Source organism: Rissa tridactyla, chromosome 22 (assembly GCF_028500815.1).
Source record: "Rissa tridactyla isolate bRisTri1 chromosome 22, bRisTri1.patW.cur.20221130, whole genome shotgun sequence".
Taxonomy (NCBI): domain Eukaryota; kingdom Metazoa; phylum Chordata; class Aves; order Charadriiformes; family Laridae; genus Rissa; species Rissa tridactyla.
Window position 1 is genome coordinate 5,630,570 of NC_071487.1, and position 21,177 is coordinate 5,651,746.

The 21,177-nt window shown below is 43.7% G+C and overlaps 1 long non-coding RNA gene across 2 annotated transcripts; it reads left to right on the top strand.

The window, feature by feature from the left end:
* The first annotated feature begins 3,451 nt into the window (after positions 1–3,451).
* On the top strand, positions 3,452–20,937 carry LOC128900661 (uncharacterized). 2 transcript variants are annotated; one of them, XR_008463351.1, is made up of 8 exons: positions 3,452–3,500; positions 4,654–4,790; positions 14,276–14,426; positions 16,416–16,591; positions 17,342–17,491; positions 18,045–18,186; positions 18,285–20,027; positions 20,601–20,937. It is a non-coding gene; the product is annotated as an uncharacterized LOC128900661 (long non-coding RNA). The 2 variants fall into 2 exon arrangements; XR_008463350.1 differs by having other exon boundaries at positions 17,347–17,491; positions 18,045–20,027.
* The last annotated feature ends 240 nt before the right edge of the window (positions 20,938–21,177 follow it).

Genomic DNA, 21,177 nt, shown 5'->3' on the forward strand with positions numbered 1-21,177 from the left:
TAAACTCCAGCCTGACAGGTCTGGAAATATCCTTCAAGGCCTCATAAAACATTAAAGATGTTTGTGCATCTGTTATTTGCTCGTGCTGCTATGTATGCCAGCCACAATATCATAATTTTGTCATTCACATCAATGGCAGCTTTCTCTTACTGCAAATTTTGTATTTTCCTTGCATCATTTCAGGTTTTAATTAAGCAATCCCATTCTTGGGCCTAAAATGGGTCTCAGATCTTCAAAAATTGAGGCCATGGGCACAAGACAACACTGCACAGAGCTTCGATGCCTTTATCTTGTAACAGCACTTTTGCAATCTCATCGTTTCATTTATCACCATAAACACTGTTATTTAAAACCGTGATGGCAATTAGAAGGTATTATCCTATTGAACTATATGTCAGCTTTTAAAGGAACAATCTCATTTTGCTGAAATATATTCATTGTTGCAGTGTTTCAGTTCAATAGGAAAACATACCAGTCTAAAGGTTTCATGGTAATGTGGAATCTTAGAAATGGGAAGATAGGTCTCCCAGTGAAGTCATCTTACAATGATGCAACATAAATGGCACCAGGCTCTTCATGGGTGCGTCAAGTCACGTATTTCTTGTGTGGAAACGTGAAGAAAGCTCACTGCAAACAGGGCAGTGCTGGGAGCCATTCGTCAACATGCATCGTACGAGGCAGAAAAATGAGCGGTGCGAAGTGAATTACTGAAGCGGTTGCCAGAAGGACAAATGGTTATAACCAGCCATGAATCAGCTAGAAACATCGGGTTACAAAAGGAGGGAGATTGTTAAAATCATAGAATCATTTAGGTTGTAAAAGACCCTTAAGATCATCAAGTCCAACCGTTAATCCAACACCGCCAAATCCACCACTGACCCACGTCCCTCAGCCCCACGTCTGCCCGGCTTTTCAATCCCTCCAGGGATGGCGACTCCACCACTGCCCTGGGCAGCCTGGGCCAAGGCTTGACAACCCTTTTGGGGAAGAAATTTTTCCTAATATCCAATATAAACCTTCCCCCTGGGGCAACTGGAGGCCGTTTCCTCTTGTCCCATCACCTGTTCCTTGGGAGAAGAGACCGACCCCCCCCGGCTGCCCCCTCCTTTCAGGGAGCTGCAGAGAGCGAGAAGGTCTCCCCTCAGCCTCCTCTTCTCCAGGCTGAACCCCCCCAGCTCCCTCAGCCGCTCCTCACAGCACTTGTGCTCCAGACCCCGCACCAGCTCCGGTGCCCGTCTCTGGACACGCTCCAGCACCTCAATGTCCCTCCTGTAGCGAGGGGCCAAAACTGGACACAGCCCTCGAGGTGGGGCCTCACCAGTGCCGAGTACAGGGGGATGGTCACTGCCCCAGTCCTGCTGGCCACACTGTTCCTGATGCAGGCCAGGATGCTGTTGGCCTCCTTGGCCACCTGGGCACACTGCTGGCTCGTACTCAGCCAGCCAGCTCTGCCCCCAGCCCGGAGCGCTCATGGGGTTGGTGTGACCCAAGTGCAGGACCCAGCACTTGGCCTTGTTGAACCTCACACCATTGACCTCGACACATCAACCAAGCCTGTCCAGATCCCTCTGTAGAGCCTTCTACCCTCAAGCAGATCAACACTCCCACCCAACTTGGTGTAGTCTTCAAACTGATTGAGAGTGCACTCAATCCCCTCATCCAGGTCGTTGATAAAGATATTAAACAGAACCAGCCCCAGTAGTGAGCCCTGGGGAACACCACTGGTGACCAGCCACCAACTGGAGTTGACTCCATTCACCACCACCCTTTGGGCCCGGCCATCCAGCCAGCTTTTCACCCTTTGAAGAGCACAAGCCATGGGCAGACAGAGGTTTCCAACAGCACAAGGGTGGCTCTGGGCCACTCAGGGCTGGTCCCGCTGCTCTGGTGCCAGGCAGCCGCAGCATGGCCAGGTCCTAGCGCCCCAGACAGCGCCCACCTGCACTGCTGGCCACCGGCTACAACAGGAGCTTCTGCAAGCCTCCGGACAGTGGCTCTTAATTAATATCCCTATTTTTATGTTGTTCTCGTTGTTATCAAAAAGCACTACTTTTATAAACGCCGGGTGTCCTAGTTTGAGCAACACAAGACTAATTTCTCTAACGGTAATTTTCAGTAAGGTCTCTTCAAAGGTCTCTTTTCCCTCTTTCTAGGGAAAACTGCATTTTTAGAAGACTCTGGTGTCTGAATTTGTGAAAATATTTACTTTATAGCCAGCTCTGGTGTGCGGGTTTCAAGCTCTCAGTGTTTTTGAGCTCACCAGGTGTGGGGACGAGGAGGAGCGAGTCCCGGGCACTTGACCCAAGCTGCCAACAGGGTTATTTCATACCTCTCCATGATAGGGCTGGTGCTGGGGTTGCTCCTGGTCGTGCCAGCGGCCGTTTTGCTGGGTTACGTGGTGGACTTCGCCCTCAAAACCTGCCGGAGAAAAAGCAAGGTGCTCCCGCCATGGAGGACCTGCAGCCCCGCCGCCGCCAAAGACGAGTAGTATCTCATCTACACCCTCTGAGGGGGGGGGCACCCCCTTTTTGCCCCCCCCCCCGAGGTGGGAGACACCCCCCTCTTCCCCCCAAAAAAACGTTTTTTTCTGGTGCATTTTGGGCACGCAGCTGCTGCTTTAGAATTATTTGAATTCCTGTGGCGGGGGCTTTATTTTTTTTAATTCTTTTGTAGGGAAACAGGGCTGGGGAGGGGGGCAAATCACAGCGTGGGGGGGGATTACTTGGGGAGGGATTAAAGCTTCCCTCCCCCTCTTTCCTCCAGTTCTGGGGGGGTTTCTCTCCGCTTTCCCAGCTCTTCTCTCCCAGTAGGGGAAAACTTTGTAGAGTGGGGTCGATGGTTGGACTCGATGATCCCAAGGGTCTTTTCCAACCCGAATGATTCTATGATTCTATCAATTAGAAAGTTCGCTGAGGAGCTCGCTCTCCCCCTTGCTGGCTGCCACCCTCAGCACTCCTCGCCCCGGTGCCAGAGCCCCGAGCCCTTCCCTTCCTCCCGCCGCCGCAGCGCTCGCGGGGTCCCATGTTGGCTGTGTCTGCGGGGAGCGCACGGCTGATAGAATTGGCCGAGTATAATCCTTGTATTGGTGTTGGGATCGACGTTGGCTCTTTAGTATTATTAATGTTAATTATTTAGCCTTATTCTATTAAATCAGTTTATTTCAACCCTCGTGTTTCCTTGGTTTTTCCCTGATTCCCATTCCCGGGTGGGGAGGGGTCACTGGGTGAGAGGCTAATTGTCTAAACGCCAATAAATCATTGCGGGTTCCTCAAACCCTAACACGGGTTTCCCTCTCCCGGGGTCCCTCAGAGCACGGCACCTCCCTCCCTGCGGCTGCCACAAAATGGCGGCCAGCGCCGCGGGGCAGGTACAGGCGGGGCGGGGCCAGCCCGGGGCGGGGGAGGGATAGACCCCGCCCCCCGGGAGGCCCCGCCCCGCCCCCGGCCCCACCCCTCCCTCAGGGTGGATAAAATGGCGGCGGGGCGGCGCCTGTCGTTTTGGTGAGGGCTGAGTTCGGTACGGGGGAGGTGGCGGAGTGCCCTGGGGAGCTCTGGTTTCCGTGGGTTTCTACCCCCTGAAAGGTGTCCTGGCTCCTGCACAGCCTTCCCTCAGTGTCCTTATTTATTTCTCTCCTTTAGGGTTTTGCAGTGTTTTCTCTCTGCTGGCTTCTTGCTGTTAAGAGATCACCTTCCCCATCCTCCCCTGTGGCTTTCTCTGCTCGGCGTCTCAGCCCCTGGACTTCCATTATCTCCTGGCTCCCCCTGCACCTCCCTCAGTAATTGCTCTGAGCCTTTGCTTTCCCAATGCACCTGTTTACTCGTCTCCTGGTTTGTGGCTCCATAGCACCATCTTATTAGCTGGACTTAGGGGCTCCTGTGTTGCTCCTCTGTCAGCATCCTTCAGAATAATGCTCCTTGACTTCTCTATTTTGGGGTTTCTTTATGCTTTCCTCACTCCTGGTATTCAGTCCCTGGTGCTTTTGTCTTTGCATTCAAGGGTCGTTTCTCCCTAGAGATCTGGTCTGATAATATCTACTTGTTTGGAGTGGTTTGTCCTCTTTGGAAGTACCTTCTCCCGGTGGTTGTCAGAAGGGTGAAGCCATACTTGGTATTTCACCCCCATGGGAGTTACCTGCCTTGTGGTTAGCTGTAACCGCTCCTTTTGTTCCGCCTGGGTTGGCGTCTCACTTGTGAGGTGAATTATGTCACCTGGGGCACATTCATCCCTTCCTTGGGCTGCAGTAAGGTCACCCCTGTTCAAATTTTCAGTGAATTGTAGGAGAACTTCTCTGGCCTTTCTCGGGTCGGTGTGGGAATCGCTGTGTTGAGTTTTGAAGCAGAGGGAGCCGCTTTGGTAACGTGTGGGCGTGTTGGCTGGCGAACATGTTGGTTCAGGTTTTGCTGCACCAATGTTCTCTAATTAAACCAGCCACAGTTAATAATCACAGACTGGCAGGGGTTGGAAGGGACCTCTGGAGATCATCCACAGCAGGGTCACCCACAGCAGGTGGCACAGGAACGCGTCCAGGCGGGGTTGGAATGTCTCCAGAGACGGAGACTCCCCCACCTCTCTGGGCAGCCTGTGCCAGGGCTCTGCCACCCTCACAGCAAAGAAGTTCCTCCTCATGTTGAGATGGAATTTCCTCTGTTCCAGTTTGTGCCCGTTGCTCCTTGTCCTGTCGCTGGGCACCACTGAGAAGAGTCTGGCCCCATCCTCTTGCCACCTGCCCCTTAGATATTGCTGAGCGTTGATGAGATCCCCCTCGGTCTGCTCTTCTCCATCAGATGTGGGTAAGTTTTATTCCAATTTACATTAGCTGTTATTGAAGCTGATTTTTCTCTTTCTTTGAGTTCCCTTTATGTATTAATAGCCTTTGTAAGTGTCCCCCCCCATATTTGTTGTGTAGCAGTCATAGTATCTATTAGCCTAGTTTCTGAAATAATCTCCTTTAATGTTTAATAGTGGGTAAAATACCTCCACAGTCAAACAAAAAATGGAAGAAAAGCGGAATGGAAGCTTTTCTGGTTGCCGGTAGTCGTCTTTATTCTAAGCTCATGATTTATGAAGCTTGTGGCTGTGTGTGGCGCTGTACCAGTTGTGAATGGTGTCTGTGTAAATTGTTTAATGTGATGTAGTTGTTATTTGTAACACAGCTCTATTTTTCCAGTGAGGTGTTAATTTTCCATTGCAATTAAAATCTAGAAGTTTTGATAACCATTTTTATAATTTCCAGTCTTGCTACATGTCTCAGACTAAACAGAGAAGCAAATGGCTGGGAAGTGCTTGGGCTGTTTTGTGGCAAATCTGATCATGCATTTAAGTTTTGGTATGTCTTAAATCATAATAACCTGGAGTGACTGCTGGTAGCGTGCTTTCATTTGCTTGTGTCTCTGGTGTATAGGAGCAAAGTAATACTTTTTTTTTTGTAGTAGTAGTGTAAATCGTTACTTCTGCATATCGCTTACTAGTTCTGGGCATGGGACCTCGTTGAATGCTGTGAGCTTGTTTAGCCTAGAAAGATAGTCTGAGCTTACTGACCACAGTGTGTTGTCTCAGCTTCATGTGGAAAACATCTTGTCCAACTGTCAGTAAGACCGTATGATATCACCACATTCCAGTCCTTGAAATGTCAGGATGACGTTAAGCACTAGTAAAATGCATAGTAAACACACTGTTTGAATCACCTTTTTTGTTGCCCCAAAGACCTGGGGAAAGCTTATGTTTTTTCTGTATTTTGGAGCGTTTGGCAAAACGTTCCACTGAGGCATACGCATATGAAGTAGTTGTAGGGAGTTATGAAGAGCCCGACATCTGCCTTTGAGAATGGTTGTTTGAGAGCGCCTTGTTAGTTTTGCAATAAAGTATTTACTGTCACAATAAAAATCCATGGAAATAGATTCGCTGACCTGTTCTTACATGATTCAAGTGTCTACAGTGATGTAACTGCCTTATTGAAGCCACAAATTTAGTTTGCATGCATCAGCAATGGTAACTCCATTGATGCTGCTGCCAAACTTGGCACTAAGATTGTTTGGACTAACGCCACCAACAATTACATAGTGCTCTGTGTTCTTAATGCATTTGATGTGAATGGTTTGCCTTCGCTGCCAGAGGTTTATGCTTTCCAGAGCATGTATTCTTGATGGTCTTAAATACAGAAAGTGTGGCGATATGAACACCGTAATGCTAAGGAATCTCCCGGGTTTTATGAAGTAATTAGTTGGCTTTAATATTTATGGCACTTGTGCAAGCCTTAAGCGTCTCTTACCACCACCACGGAAGCAAAAAAGCACTACAGAGTCACTGTGTTATCAGACTTTGTGTGTTTTTGTACTTAAGTATGTATTTCAAAATTCGGTGAGAGACTTTGTAAAATCTCATTGTCATTAAAATTCACCACAGAAGCAAAGAATTTCCCCACACCAGGGCTTTATGGAGGAAGGCACGACTATACCTAAAAAAGCTTGAAAGTTTGAAACATCAAAGCCCTGTTGAAACTTGCGTTGTAGTAATGTGAGTCTGTACAGGCCACCAAATCTGGAGAAAGCTCCAGCATCAAATGAGATCAGAATCCTAGCTGAAAAGGACAGTGTAATTGTTGTGCCAAGCATACCAGTTTGCAGCAAATACTTAGTGAAGCAACATGTAGTCTTGATCTGGTTTTTATCCCTAAATGTGTAGACTTTTGCATTTTCAAGGTAAGTGCTTTAGATAATCCTTTAGCTTAATACATTACACAGTGAAGTGCAAGATCTGTCTCCAGGGATTGTCTGTCAGCAGATGATCCAAGTGCCGGCTGATGTGCAGCTAACCAGCAGTATGTCTGCCAGTTGGGGTTTGTTTTTTCTGGTTTCCAACATTACACTTCGGATGTGTTTACATGCTGAACACTTCTCCGAATAGGTGGGATGTCCAAGGATGTCTGCTCACACAGATCCACGTTATTTATGCCTTTAAAAGGGTTCAACTTCAGAAATTCTAATCATCTAGTCCTGAGTATCTTGGGTGTTACAGCTATCAGGAGATACGTATCATCAGCATAGCAACAACAACACAAGCCGCGTCTTTCAAAAATCCCTCTCAAGAACATCTTAGAGATGCTGAAAAGCACTGGAGTCAAAACTGGCCAGGGGAAACTTCGTACCCAGACTAAGTTCAGGGTATCAGCCGTCACGGTTGTGGGCAGCACTCAGGTACGACCCAAACCAATTCAGAATGGCCCCGGGTATATCAAGCGTGGCCTTCAGGTGACACCGTCACATCCCAGCATCGATAGCGAACGGTCTCTTCCTGTTGTTCCTCCCCAGCGCTGCGGAGTTTGTGGAGCGTGTGGATATTTCACCTGTGACTTGTCCTGTAACTATGGTCTGCTGCGTTCCAATGTGACCTCTCATGTTTTAGCTCAAGTTCGGCAGTAGATGTAGGTGCCCGCACGGTATGGCGTGGGAGAGGTTCAGTGTCGTTTGAACGGGGTGAGCAGTAAGCGTCTGAAGAAAGTGTCTTCCTCCTATTAAATCATGATGCTTTAGGATCTACCTGATAGCAATATAGAATATTTTTTTTCCCCTACTTTATGGGTTAAGCTTGTGCATTCAGTGCTTTTTTGTTTGCTACTTAACTATCTCTAAGATAATACTCAAACAGATTTTAAGAACAGTACTGTGTAAAAAAAAAAAAAAGTGACTTTTTTGTCACTTTGTGACAAAAATTGTCAAAGACAATTCATCTTTGAAAACAGTTACAAAATGTTACTTTATTTTTGTAAAGTGTTCACTGGCTCTCTAGAAGATGCCTGCACTTCAAAGTTTTGGTTTATTTGAAGAACTAAATCTGACAAGAAACTTAAGTCAAGGTGATGATGTAGATTCAGCTTTCTTTTTGAATGACAAAATTCTGCTTCTGGTGAGGCTGGGAAGCTGTTAGGTGTTTAAGACTTACAGCATGATGCTTTTCAGTTTGACTTTTGGGGCATACAAATTCTTCAGTATCTTTTGAAGTCCGTTTACAAGGCACGATGATTCTTGTTTCTCACTGAATGGAAACTAATGCTTGTATTAAAGCAATACTAGTATTGAATTTTAAAATGCTTCCGTTTAAATGTAAGCTACTGCCAATGACTTTCCATTTTAATAGTTTCTGAAGCTGGAAAAAATAACTTGTTACCATAACTTCACCTATGGAGTTAAATAACGAGGTGTGGAAACAAGTGGCATTATAAACTATTAAGAAATGTTGACTTTTTAAAAATAAAAGCTCTATTATTTGGATGTTGAGGTGAACTGTGGCTTCAGAATAATATGTGCACCAGCAATGGAGGTTTGGCAAGAGGAGAAATGCTCTGATAGTTTTCTGCCTTCCTTGGTAAGGACAGAAAGCGTATGATCTAACACCAGTTTTTAGAGCAAGTTCGTAAGTCAGTTTTCTTCATGCAGTTGAACAATGTCATTTTAGGGAACAACTTCTGTTAAGTGCTACAACTAATGAAACTCAGTATTTCTTCTCCCTTCAGTTTTGGGTCTCCATGGCCTAAGCTTCCCCACAGCAATAGACTAGCGTGTCTGCACTGTATGGCTCATGCTTTAATTTAAATCAAACAGCAAACTAAAACTTCTGAATACAGAAGTGGGGTTGTAAGCTAATGGCTTAAGGATGTGTGACAAGATAATTTATCCGCATTCAGGTCTGCTATAAAACTTGCAAGGTAGACATTGAAGGCTTGTATTTTCTTTAGGGAGAGATCAGCATTGGCTATGGTAACTCCTGGGGCCTGAGCCGCTGCTGCTTTGTCCACCTAGACAAAAGAGCAGCTTTTTTTGTGATCGAAATAACACCTACCAAAATTCAGCATTTAATTGTTAACTTAATAGCGTACTGAGTAAGAGTTGGGCTTGTCATACTGGGCAGAAGCCCTTTAGCAATTTTATGTAACACTAATCCTTAATTACTAGGAAATCCACAGCTATTTATTTATTGATTGGCATTTTCTGGCTTGTTGTTTGGCTTTGTCTTAGTTCCACATCTAGTCTGTTGTGGCCTTAATTTTATATCATGGACTTGAGCTGCATTAGTCAGCCTTCATAAGCAGGATGATATTAAAATGTGGTATCAGTAAATTCTGTGTGTGGAAGCTATGTCTGTTAAATAAAACTTTCTTATTTTTTTCTTTTTTTTTTTTAAAGCACTCAGCCCCTCGGTTTCATCATATCCCATCAGTGGAGCGCACTGTACCGTAGAGCAAACCTCGGCACTGGCATCTCCCGTCACTGCCCAGCCTGTCCCACCAGCAGGCTTTCAGGAAGGGGCCATTTGTTAAGACCTGGAGAGTTTTTAGTTGGCAACCTGTATTGATGGTTTTTGCTTATACTAATTGCACAGTCAAGACAGTAATGATTAAGATTCTTTATGATCCACATGTCTAATCTTTAATTGAAAAGACTCAGTCGTTACTACCTTCAGTTTTCTTCATGCCTACACCATCCATTTAGGTATTCAAATGTGGGGTTTTGGGTGGTGGGATAATGAAAACAAAACCCAACTCTGGAGCTCCCTCTGCCACACAACAGTTTAACAGAACTTGAATTTTACTGCTGAATATTATTGCTTAGGTAACTCTGGAAGTAACTTAGGGGTCCCTGCCCAGGGCAGGGGGTTGGAACTAGATGATTTTTAAGGTTCCTTCCAAACTAAACCATTCCATGATTCTAATAGATGGTGCATCAGGACTAACAAATCTGAGTTTTTGGTCTAGGCTATGGCAAGTAATACTCCAGAACTCCAAACAGAGAATGCCTTGCCAGCAGCAGTGTGTCTCGGGCAGCGGCTATGTGGCAAGTGTGCCTACAGAATTATGATTATGTTTCTGAGCTTTCATCAGCTACATTGATTTCCTGGATTAGAGTCAGGATTTTTGATCATTTTAGGAGAAATTGGTTCCAGTCGCCTGTGGCTATTAGTCTGCCCGATAGAGCAGATAAACCAGACCTGTCCACCATAAGGACTCTGGCTGCATCAGGAAAACAGGGATGTGGTTTGCAGGCAGTGAGGGCTCTGGGTGAATTAAATTAGGAATTCCCTGTTTTGGCACAGTATCAAGTTATGAAGACTTTTCAGATTTTTATTACTCAGAGTAGAGGTGCCGGTGTTGGAACGTATTGAACTAGCCACTGTGATTTATCAACAGAAATGATTACTACATCCCGGGAGGTTACTTTGGCCATCAGAACTTGTTTTGCTGGCATGTTTATTCCTTGACTCTGTACTGTATTTGATTTTGAGACTTCAGGTTGAATTTGCAGGCCTGCTCCTTAAAGGAAGCTTTTTTGTAACTGTAAAATTGTCATGTATAACACACAAATTCATACAATCTCTGCAGTAGTTTGTCAGAATCATTTTATTGTTCTTTGATTACTGAGACTGCTGCCAGAGACCAAAGTGCAGCTCATATCAACATTTCCTAGGGACTTTTGTGTCAGCAGAGTATTCTGTTCTCATCCTTTAAAGATAATGAAGTGAGTCATTGTCTTTACATCTCATGTGATTTATTATAGACATACATTGCTAATGCTTTTGGGATGGGGTGGGGGGAGACGATGGGGACCAAAACAAAAACCCCAGATCTTTTGTTCAGACTTGTGGCTTTGACCTAGTAGTCTGGTTGGGAGTTTGCTTAACCAGGGACTTGCTTTGATTTATTTTTTTAATCTATGTACTGAGAACTTTTCAGCAGACAATGGAACTCATGGGAGCTTTTTGATTATTTATTTTTTTAGGTATACTTCTGCTTTGGTGTCAAGGATGAATACACCCTTTTAGTCTATATGAATGTGTCAATGTTTTAGTCTGCTACTGAAAAATTGAGGCTTATCTGCACTGGGTGCAGATTGCTGGCTCCGATAAAGGAGTAGATTTGATATCTTGAAGAAAAAATGTCAACTTGTAAAGCTTTGGGAGCATAGAAAAATTCCTACACTGACCATCAGCACAAACTGTGCAGTAACATCTCCAACCCATTCTGCCATTAGCATTTGATATACCTATTTATGACCTAGCTCTTCTTTTATCATAAAGATGACAAGGTGGAGTTATAACAAGAAGTAAAATAAAAGGAAAATACAGTTTCAGCCTTTGTCCTAACACAAAGGATGTATTTGTTGGGGCAAGTATCAAATTACTGCTAAGTGTGGGAGAGGGTGTTTGAAGGAGGAAGGAGTCCTGTGAGCTGCTGAGGAGCTTGAGACAAATGTAGACATGCACGTGCTTGAGCAGAAAATGCTGATCATCCTTGCTAGATGCTCCATGGCAACAGAAGTGACGAGCCATTCTGCAGAGGACAGAGGGAGAACAGGGCTGTTATCCACCTCCCATAAGAAACACGTTTCTCAATTAGAAGCCCTCCTTGCCCACAGTGGCAACTCTTTTGCTGGACCGTGTTTAAGAGCGGTGATAGCAAGTCTGTAGACCTGATGACCTAAACATTTTTTTCTTACTCCAAACCAAGATTGTCCATAAGCATTTTAAGCTAGAAATGTTATGGCTTTTAGTGGTTTGAAATGCTGGATATGCCTGCTGTAGGATAGGTGAGGGTGAGAATTATGGGGCCCTCCAGATTAGCTCTTGGAATAAACTGCATGGTTCATACAGGGAGAAATCCCTTCTGATGCTGACGAGTGTGCAACTCCTGTAGTTTTCATGGACTGTTAGGAGAACAGAATTGTGTGATTTTTTAATTTTTTTTTTCAGAATACCTGCATCACTTACAGTTCTGTAATAAGTATGATAAGAGATAATGAGGGTGGTGAGCCCCTGGCTCAGGTTGCCCAGAGAAGCTGTGGCTGCCCCATCCCTGGAGGGGTTCAAGGCCAGGTTGGCCGGGGCTTGGAGCAACCTGGGCTGGTGGGAGGTGTCCCTGCCCAGGGCAGGGGGTGGCACTGGGTGGGCTTTAAGGTCCCTTCCAACCCAAACCAGTCTGTGATTCTATGATAATAACTGAATCTTAATGCCCTGGCTGTAGGAGGTGCTGGGATCCACTGCACAATTGGCTCTATGCATTAACGTCTGGTAAAACTGCAGTGAAATTTTGAATTAATTGGTTGGAGATGAAGAGATTGAGGTTTTTTTCCGGGTTGTCTCTATGTTGAAATTCCCCTCTCATGCAAGGTGATGTTTTCTGCCAAATTATAGCAGATTATACTGGTAATATAGTGTGTTAGGAGTCACGCAGTGTGCTTTTAAACTTTGCAGAGTGGGTCAGTATATTCATTGTCTGAAAAAAAGATGAGCAGTAGAATAGCAGTAGTAGAAGCAATAGAATCTGGTGTTATGTAAGGCGTAGCATGAGGAATGATAGGAAGACTTCATGCATGACTGAATAGGTAGTGTACAAAAGTAAAACCTGGGGGGAAACTGTCATAGCTTTTCCACACTATAAGGAGCTGTGCTGTCTGTCGCTACTCAGGAGCAAAATTTTGGAGTTTACAATAGCGCTGAGCAGTAGCTTATCAAATCTTAGACATTAAGAACAAAAATAGAGGACAAAACATTATGCTGCTGTTTTGTATAATGGCAGGGGCTTGTCTGTGCTCGGGATACTGATAGCGTGCAGTTCTCTGCTCCTCTTGTCTTGGAGAGGACAAAGTAGGACTTGGAAGGGGCCTGAGGCTGGTGACAGAGATGATCAAAAGCAGAGCATGGCTTCCTTAGCAAGAATGACTGAGTGGGCTGGGGCTCCTCAGCCTGAGGGAGATGATTTAAAGCAGACACTTGATGTTTACAGAATCTGAAGTGGCACGAAGCAGCTGGATGGGAACTGACTGTTCACTGTCTCTTCCAGTCATACACGAGCCGAGGTTTGCAAGTGCAGCTACGACGAGCTTCAGCACACACCAAAGGAGGTGACAATTCTCACACTAGGCAGTAGCTCTGTGGGAGCCTTGCTCAAGGATGCTGTGGCTGCAGAAAGCTAAAGGGGGAAAAAAGGAGGCTGAGCAAGTATCTGAGAGGTGTTCTGAGAGTTACCAAAGGACACATTATGTCAGGCTTGGGGTATTCTTGGGGCTGATGATTGAAGCAGGGGGACTTGCAAGGGAGTATTCTGTAGTGCCTCTTCCCTCAGCGTTTGCTTACAGGCACCATTGGAGACAGGATACCCACTGGATAGACCTGAATGTGCTCATTACCAGATAGTACCTTTTTGATAGACTTCACACAGTTGCTTTATCATTACGGCATGACTTTCTTCTCTGTGTGGGCTTCATTTTGCTGAAGCTGTCGCTGCATTCTGTGTAAACTGGTCTAGACTCCCTCTGTAGGCAACAGAAAGCAACAGCCAGGATGAGTTGCCTTTCAGAGATGCCTGTTGCTGTCTGGCCACTGGGAACGCACAGATTTTTTTGGCGACTCGTATGTCCTCTGACTGGTGGCCAACAGCCATTCAGGGTGCTGGGGCATTTGGTTCGATCTGCCACTGGTGTGGAGCCCGCTGCCGGCAGGGGAACCGAATGACTAAAGAAGTTGGATGTTGTCCTGATCAAAGACACCCATTTCTTGAGGGATGTACTAGTTTGGTGTTTTTTTTTTCCCCTAATACAGTATGTTTCAGTCCTTAGTAAGTAGCTCCTGGTATTGCCATTAATGGATCAGCTTTGACTTTCTAGTGAATTTCAGAGAAATGGTTCTAGACTTTAGCATGTTATCTGCTTCTTTTGAATGGTAAGACCTGTTTCTTGTTTAACAGTGTTCCAGATCTAGGTACTTCTAGAGAGTCAAAATAAACAAATCTTACTCTTTTTTTCTCTCTCCATTGCAAGAGTATTTTGAACCAGTGTCTGTCATACTATCAAGAGCGTTGGATTTTGTATGTTTTAATGAGGTCTTGTATCTTGCTTTAGAAGTTGGTAATATACCCCAACTTTGGGGTGACTCAAGCTGAGCACCATTTGGAATTGGAATGAGACTCTCATGGGAATGAATTAAAACTGCTTTCTTGTCCAGCGTTATCGCCAATGATTCCTGCAATTTCCCTTGCACCCCCAGCTGAGCTCTCCTCGAGTAAGCACAATTAGTCGCTTCCTGCTCCCAAGTCATTTCCTGCCAATACCATGAAAATGTTATTAGGTATTTTTTTCTGTAAACAATCTCATTATCCTCTATTTGAGGCAGACATCAAGACATTAAATCTGTGAATTGTCTGCTGTGTCAGTCAATTAAAAGCAACTATTTCTTTACTACAGTCTGTCTTATTAATCTTTTTGTTTTTCTGTTGGAATTCTCTATACAGGATAATTACAGTTATGAACAACAAACATCTGCAAGCAACTATGAGAGCAAGCAGCGCCAGCCAGCGCCTGCCTGCTCAGCTGCAGCCTCCAGCTGGGGATTCGTACTGCCCACCAAGCAAGCGCTGCTGGAATCCTGCATCCAAGTCCAACGTATGTGTATGCTTTCTTTTAAAGCCCTTGCAGTACAGGTAGTTGGTTCTCAAGTAAGACACTTAAAAAAAAAAAAAACCCCTAAAACCACTACTTCCTGGAGTCACGGAAGGAGATGAGCTTCCTGCTCAGAATCTGTTTCTGGAGAAGCCTCTCTCTGCTGAGATATCTTTCTCTTATAGTTTCTTCAGTGTGAAATGACTGTTGTGAATTGTACCTTCTTGCTCAAATATCAGTTTCATATCAGTTCTCATAAACAGGTTAAAATAGGTTGTATTTAATCCATATTCTGATACTGTGGAAATAAGAACGGGGGAAAATGATTTTCAATTCTTTCTTTTGTGTCTTTGTAACTAGAAAACATAACACTATCCTACATTACCATGTCTGCAAACAGAATTTGAAGTAACTTGAATATAGAAGCAATATTTTTCCATATCTATTGGTTGAGAGAATATGATGATACGAAATGTGGATTATAAATATTTTTCATTAATTCCTTGAAACTCTGCTAGAAAAAGTGGTATTTCTGTAGCACTGAATTTGAGAAATCCGAAATGAAACTGTTACAGAATTAGTATTTCGCCTTTTTAAGGGGTGATGTAGATTAGCTTACTCCATCATAGTTTGGGGTTGTTTTTTTTTTTTTGGCGGGTGAGGGGGGGACAGTGGGTGGTAAGGGGAAGGTTTAAATAGGTACACTGTTTCAGAGACTCTAAAAATCTGTTCTGCGAGCTCAGCTCCTGGACATGTGTGTATGTTGAAAAACATAGGAGAGTGAGCAGTATATTTGTAACTAAAATCGCTGGATAACTTTGTCATGTTCAGGAAGCAAAAACTGCTAAAACCTGGCTGGCATCTTGTTAACCCTCTTTTTTTTCTTCTGATATTTTAGTAATGAGAAGTTTTCTTCTCCAGATAAAATGTAAATATTTTGGTGATAAATCCATTTTTCTCTGCCTACTGGAACAATTATGTGCTGTTTCAAACTTTTCATTTACATAGCTTTGTATTTCTTCATGTGAATTCTTATGATTTTTGTTAGATAACCTTGTGTTTTAAGAATAAATTTTTATCGATGTGCTAAACATCTCTTTCCTAACTTAATTCATATGAGAGTTTGGGAATAAGTCTTCTGGGGTGCCTTCTGTCCTGCAGCTGGTTATTGGTGTGTCTGTTGATGCTGGGAATCGGGGCCAGCTGTCCCCATGGGGGAGCGTGTGCGACCCACCCAACTGCAGGTTCCACTCTGAGGAATGAGACTTGAGAGGGGATTTTCCCCCCCCTTACCTGTGTTACTTTCTCAGTTTGCTACCTGAATGACAGCTTGCTTTTTACGGTGGAAGAAAAGAGAGATCTGTTACTTAAAGCGATGCTTGCAGAGCTGTAATGTCCTACAAGTGTATACTTAACAACCAATAAGTTACCACATCTAAAACTCCTACAGGTTTTTTCAGAAGCATGTGATCTGCCTGTTGACTGCCTGGCCTCTTTCAGCTGCTGTTGACATTCGTTATGACTCTTAGTCAGTGCTGTACTGAAAACTTAAATGACAAACATGGGGCAAAAGGGTCCTTAGCTCTTCATATTTTGAGGTGACGTGCGTCTAACCACATGTGTTTGACTACAGTATTGTCGCCTGTATCTAGGTGAGCCCTGCAGTCAACAAAACGCTAGTCATGCAGATATATTTGGCCAGATGTAAGTCTTGCAGCCAAGACTGGACTGGTAAGAAGCCTAAAATGCATATGTTTGTGCGAGTGCTTACAGTAAAGCAAGGCACTAAAGGAGAAATTTGTCAAACTGTTAGTGCTCGTGAGCTTTTTATACATTGCAGGTTTGAATGTGACTCCAAAGGGAGGTTTTTTGGTTTTAATCTGAGTGTTTCAGGAAACTTTCCGTTTATTTTCAGAGGACATTTACTGTTTTAGTAGAAAAACAGTACCGTCATTGAAAGGGAAATGAATATGTTGCCCTGTTTGATTGTAGACTTACCGGGAGCACTTAGAATGACAAGAGCACAAAAAGAAAGATGTTGTTCAGAAGACAGGAAACCAAGGGAGCGGGAGCTCGGCAGGATTCAAAACCAGCGTCAATGTGAGCTCTGTGATGTCTCTGCAGAGGAGCAGGTCCATGCACCGCACGTATCTGGGAGCCGCCAGAAGGTGGGATGGGTTTGTAGAGTTATGAATGTGCCTGGGCTCGCTTATGTTCTAGAAGTGTGTACAGTAAGTAAAACATCTTTCAGAAGCATTTCTGAAAGAAAAATTGTGATATAAATAGGTGCTTTAAGCCAGTTCACTGCAGTGAATGAACTCTTGGGGTAACCAGATGGGATCTAGGCATGAGTGTGTTGCTTGGCTTTGCCAAATGTCCCTCCCCTGAAATTGTAATCTATGCCGAGAAACCTAAACACTTTTAAAATGTTTTCTATCACATTTTTCTCTCAACTCATGTTGAAGTGATGTGATAGTTAACAGGGAAATAACTTTATCACTTCAAAAAATCCCAATGACATAAGCGTAGCAGAATCAAATCTCAACTGTATTTCTTGAAACATTCCTGAAAATCATTCCACAATTGAACTTGGTTTTGACTATTCAAGCCAATATCCCTAAAACCTATTTGCTCCGAGTGTTCAGTGATCTTTGGACGTATTCTTTTAAGTCTTATCTAAGTTACGGCTTTGAAAATATCTGAGCACAAGAATTGTCAAGTTTTTTGTTTGGCCTGGGAAGAAGATGGCGTATTTCCAAGAGATTCTTGTGGGGTCATTCAGAGTTGTCTTTCCTGGAGTTCTTTCCTAATGTCCACTTTTATACCAAAGTGTTTACAGCAGGGTGCCAGGCTGTTTTGCCTGTGAGATCAGCTGTAAATCTCAAGTTGGTCTGCACTGTTCTTTGTACTTTGTTGAGCCCAGGAACTGTTGTATGAATAGAAGCGTGGAAGCGGCTGACTTCTGAGAACTGCTCGCAGAGGAGGGATGCTGAGGAGGAAGAGGAGGTGGTGGTGTGAGCTGTAACCTGTTCAGAAGTGTTCTCGGATATTGAAGGCACCGGTGCCTGGTGTGTAGCATCATATAGATGTTTATGTCAGCTTGTGATAAAAAGCTTAGAATTTTTCAAGCCTAACTACAGTTTTGTAGTTGATATAATAACCACCATCAAAGAAATATTTACAGTTAAATTTGTGTTTGTGGAGCACAAAGATTCTAGGAGAGTCTCAAATTGCCTTTTCTTTTGAAAGACTTCTTACCATTGGAAGAACTTGCCTGTCTTTGCAAAGTGAAACTTGTTCATGTCACCCGTTGGATGTTGCAGCAGGCGGAATGTGAGACAGATACTCAAGGGGAAGCTTTTGCTTAACAAAGCCAAACTTTTAGCATAGACATTGGTTCTGTGTTGCATTAGAGGTGCAAATCTCAGTAATAAATTTATTCCACTACTGTCAGCTGCTTTAATTATTGCTATAATGACAAGGAATAGAACAAATTGGGGAAGGCTTTACGGTGACAAACAACTGACAATAATATGAAGGATTTTTAGCTTAAATGCTATTAAGGATGTCTTCCTAAATAGTAAAGAATTGGGCTACTAATACAGTTTTCCTCATTCACAGACTAACAGAAATACAGGGAGCAAGCAACAAACTCGTGGCAGAGAAGGTGATGAAACCAGCAGCAGAGCTACAACTATCTCTGAGAATATACCTAGAGGACTGCTGGATGTACAGCCTGTTTTACATGACCGTGTAGAAGAGGGTAACATCTTTCTTCACAAGATAAATTGCTATCTGAGGCTTTTCATTTCAGACATACTAATCATGATTTTTAACATGTTTGCGATGTTGTTTTTTCAGCAATACTTGATCTGGGTGTTGAACTTACTCCATGCGGTTTCATTTGGTGCATAATTACCGCACTCTGATTTTTCAAATATACAGTTATGGGCTTATATGCGAGGTTTTGTATTAGTCGAGCTTTTTTTTCCGCGAGTCAATACTGGTTTTGATGCTGTGCCAGATGATGAAACATTTAGATTGTTTCCGTTGTTATTATTTCATGAATTCCTGAAAATGTTACTTTGCTTTTAGTTATGAAATTGTACATTAAGATTTGAAATCTCAATTCAGTCTTCGGGTATAGCGTTTCCAGTGAGATCAGTTTTCGTTCTTCCCATTCTCATTGTATGCAAAAGCAGATAAAAAGAAAAAAAAAACAAAGGCAGCAAGTGTAAGAATGATTTATGCCTGGAAGAAGCCCACGATGACGCAGGCGGGTGACTGACTGAATACCAGGGAGGAGGTGGGTGCTGCAGGAGGCAGTAATGATCTTCAAGGGGACGTACTTGCGTGCACTGTGGACTCGAAAAGAAAAAAATGCTGGAAGAAATTCTTTGCTAGGAAATGAATGCTATTTCTTATGAGGTTTAAAATGAAGTCATATCCATCATGATGACAAATACTGTCTTGTCACTGTATGTGAATGAATCATTAAATTTCTATGTGGGGTTTTCAGTGGCATCTCTCTAGAGCCCTTTGCAGCTTAAATGGATGTTGCGGTTCCTTCCTGTCTTAAATAGCATTGTAACGTGGCTGTGAGCTTTTAAAATAGCTGCTGCACATTACTCAATGGGTTGGCAAAACTTTAATAAGTATGTGCCTCTTGTGAAAGTACATTCGGGTGAGAAATCCCTAAATGCAAAGCAGTTGTTACCGTCATGGGTCGCTATCCTGAACAACATGTTTTATGTCTCAGACTGGAAATGATGAAGGAAAAAATATCCGACTTCATTGTAAGCTCTGAGTGCAGTTTCAGTGGGTTTGTGTTTAGTATTCAGAGAGCAGTGCTAGAATCCTACTCCGAAATAAAAAATGTACGAGAAGGTGGGGAAAAAAGTTCTACTCTCGCACAGGCCCATAAAACTGCAGTAGTGATGGAAAAATGACAGTGAATAACAGAAATGTTCATGGAGACCTCCGAGGACTTACTCTAAATGACAGAGGTGATGTATTCTGGTATTTTGTGTGCTTTTGAGGGGGAATTTCTTGTATGATTACTGCAGTTAAGAAGATTACCGGGCAGCTGTAAAATCCTGCATGCACTCAGTTGTCTCAGATCTTTAACAATTTTAGAAAGAAGCTCTGAACTGAGCTTTTCATTCCCCTGACATTGACCCCCAGGAAGCTCTGGTTGGTGTCAAGTGCAGGTCAAAGGGTTGGTTTGTGTGTGTCTGCCTGGGGAGGGGCTGGTGTCTGTTTTAGTGGTAAAGTGCCAAAGATAATTCCTTACTTGGCTATTTATACAATAAAAATTATCATGGAAGCTGATATGTTCCTAGTGGTTTTACAGGCCTGTGCCAACACAATCTAGAAACTAATTTCCAAGCGCTAAAAAACCAAGGCAGAGTCCCAAGGACAGGTGTGTGCCTAGAGAAGCAGCAAGGTTTGGTTAAAGGGAAAGCAAGTTTGTTTGCTTTTTACTTCTAATGTGTTGCTTTTATCCTCTCCGCAGGCAACGTGACTCTTTGTAGGCGTGAAGCCTGCTAAATCCTGGCAGCGGTGTGCGGCATGGTTGGGAAGGTGTCGCGTTGGGGAATAGGGGTGAGTGTCACAGCGTTACCTGGGAACCTGGCGGGAACCCTGGGCACAGCAGCGCACGCTGTCAACCCTATTCCTGGGTTCCTCGGCCTCTTGATTGTTTTCTTACGAAAGTGTGTGAAGTGCGGTGTTTTGACTCCTCAGCACTGCTGAGTTGCTCTGTCCAAATAACATTGATAGCAACACTCTCTCCAGGAAGGAGACCTGGCTGCCTTCCGATTCATAAGGAAAGGCTGATACTTGCATTTGGCAGAGGTGTATTTCAAGCCCCCAGGCACTCATGCTTGGCGTTTACAAAGCTCGTGTTGCCTTTCTGAACGCTTGCTGTTGTTATTTATAGAAAACCTTTTAAGGGAAGTCTCAAGTGCTGTAGCTGTGTTGTTCATTCCAGAGAATCTAAAGCTTGATTAGTTTGTCACATTTTCTTACTTGAGGTAAAGCAAAATTCCAGGACTACTTAAACAGTTTTTAAACTTTATTTTTAGTACTTTACCTGCTGAGTTTTGCTGTTTAAAAACCTGACTGCAATATCTGATTTTTGTCATGTGTTTTCTTTCTCACATCTTGCATTGTCAGATGAACCTGGGCTGCAGGATCGCTGTCAGAAAGGTCAGCTGGATGCTCTGGAGACTGAGCTGTCAGGAGTGAGATGATGTCCCAGCCCAGGCACAGGTGGAGGAAAAAAAAGCAGTTAACAACAGCTAAAGAGGACACTTTGGTAAATGTTCCTGGCAGTGATATACTGGAGATCCCCGCCGCAATTAACACTCTTAAACTACTGCATTTCATTTATTATTATATTCTTCTCATTAGTAACACCAGAAATTGTGCTGACGTTGCTCACTTTTTAATAAAGGGATTCATCCAAGTGAGTGAATATTTCAAATAAAAGCCAAGTTGTCTTTAAATACAATGCTGCTTGTTTTAAACTTTTCTATCTGCCGTTGAGTCTTCCGTCACATTTTGGTATTGCCTATGTGGAAAACCACAGAACTTACTGTAGGACATAAAATTGTACAGCGCATAACTCAAGCCCTCTTCCATTCTGTTTGCGTAGTTGTTTGGTATGTGGTAGGAAAGGTCATTTACATGTAATTACTTCTCTTTCATTGACACTTACAACTTGCCTGACTTTGCTGTTTCTTTGCAATGA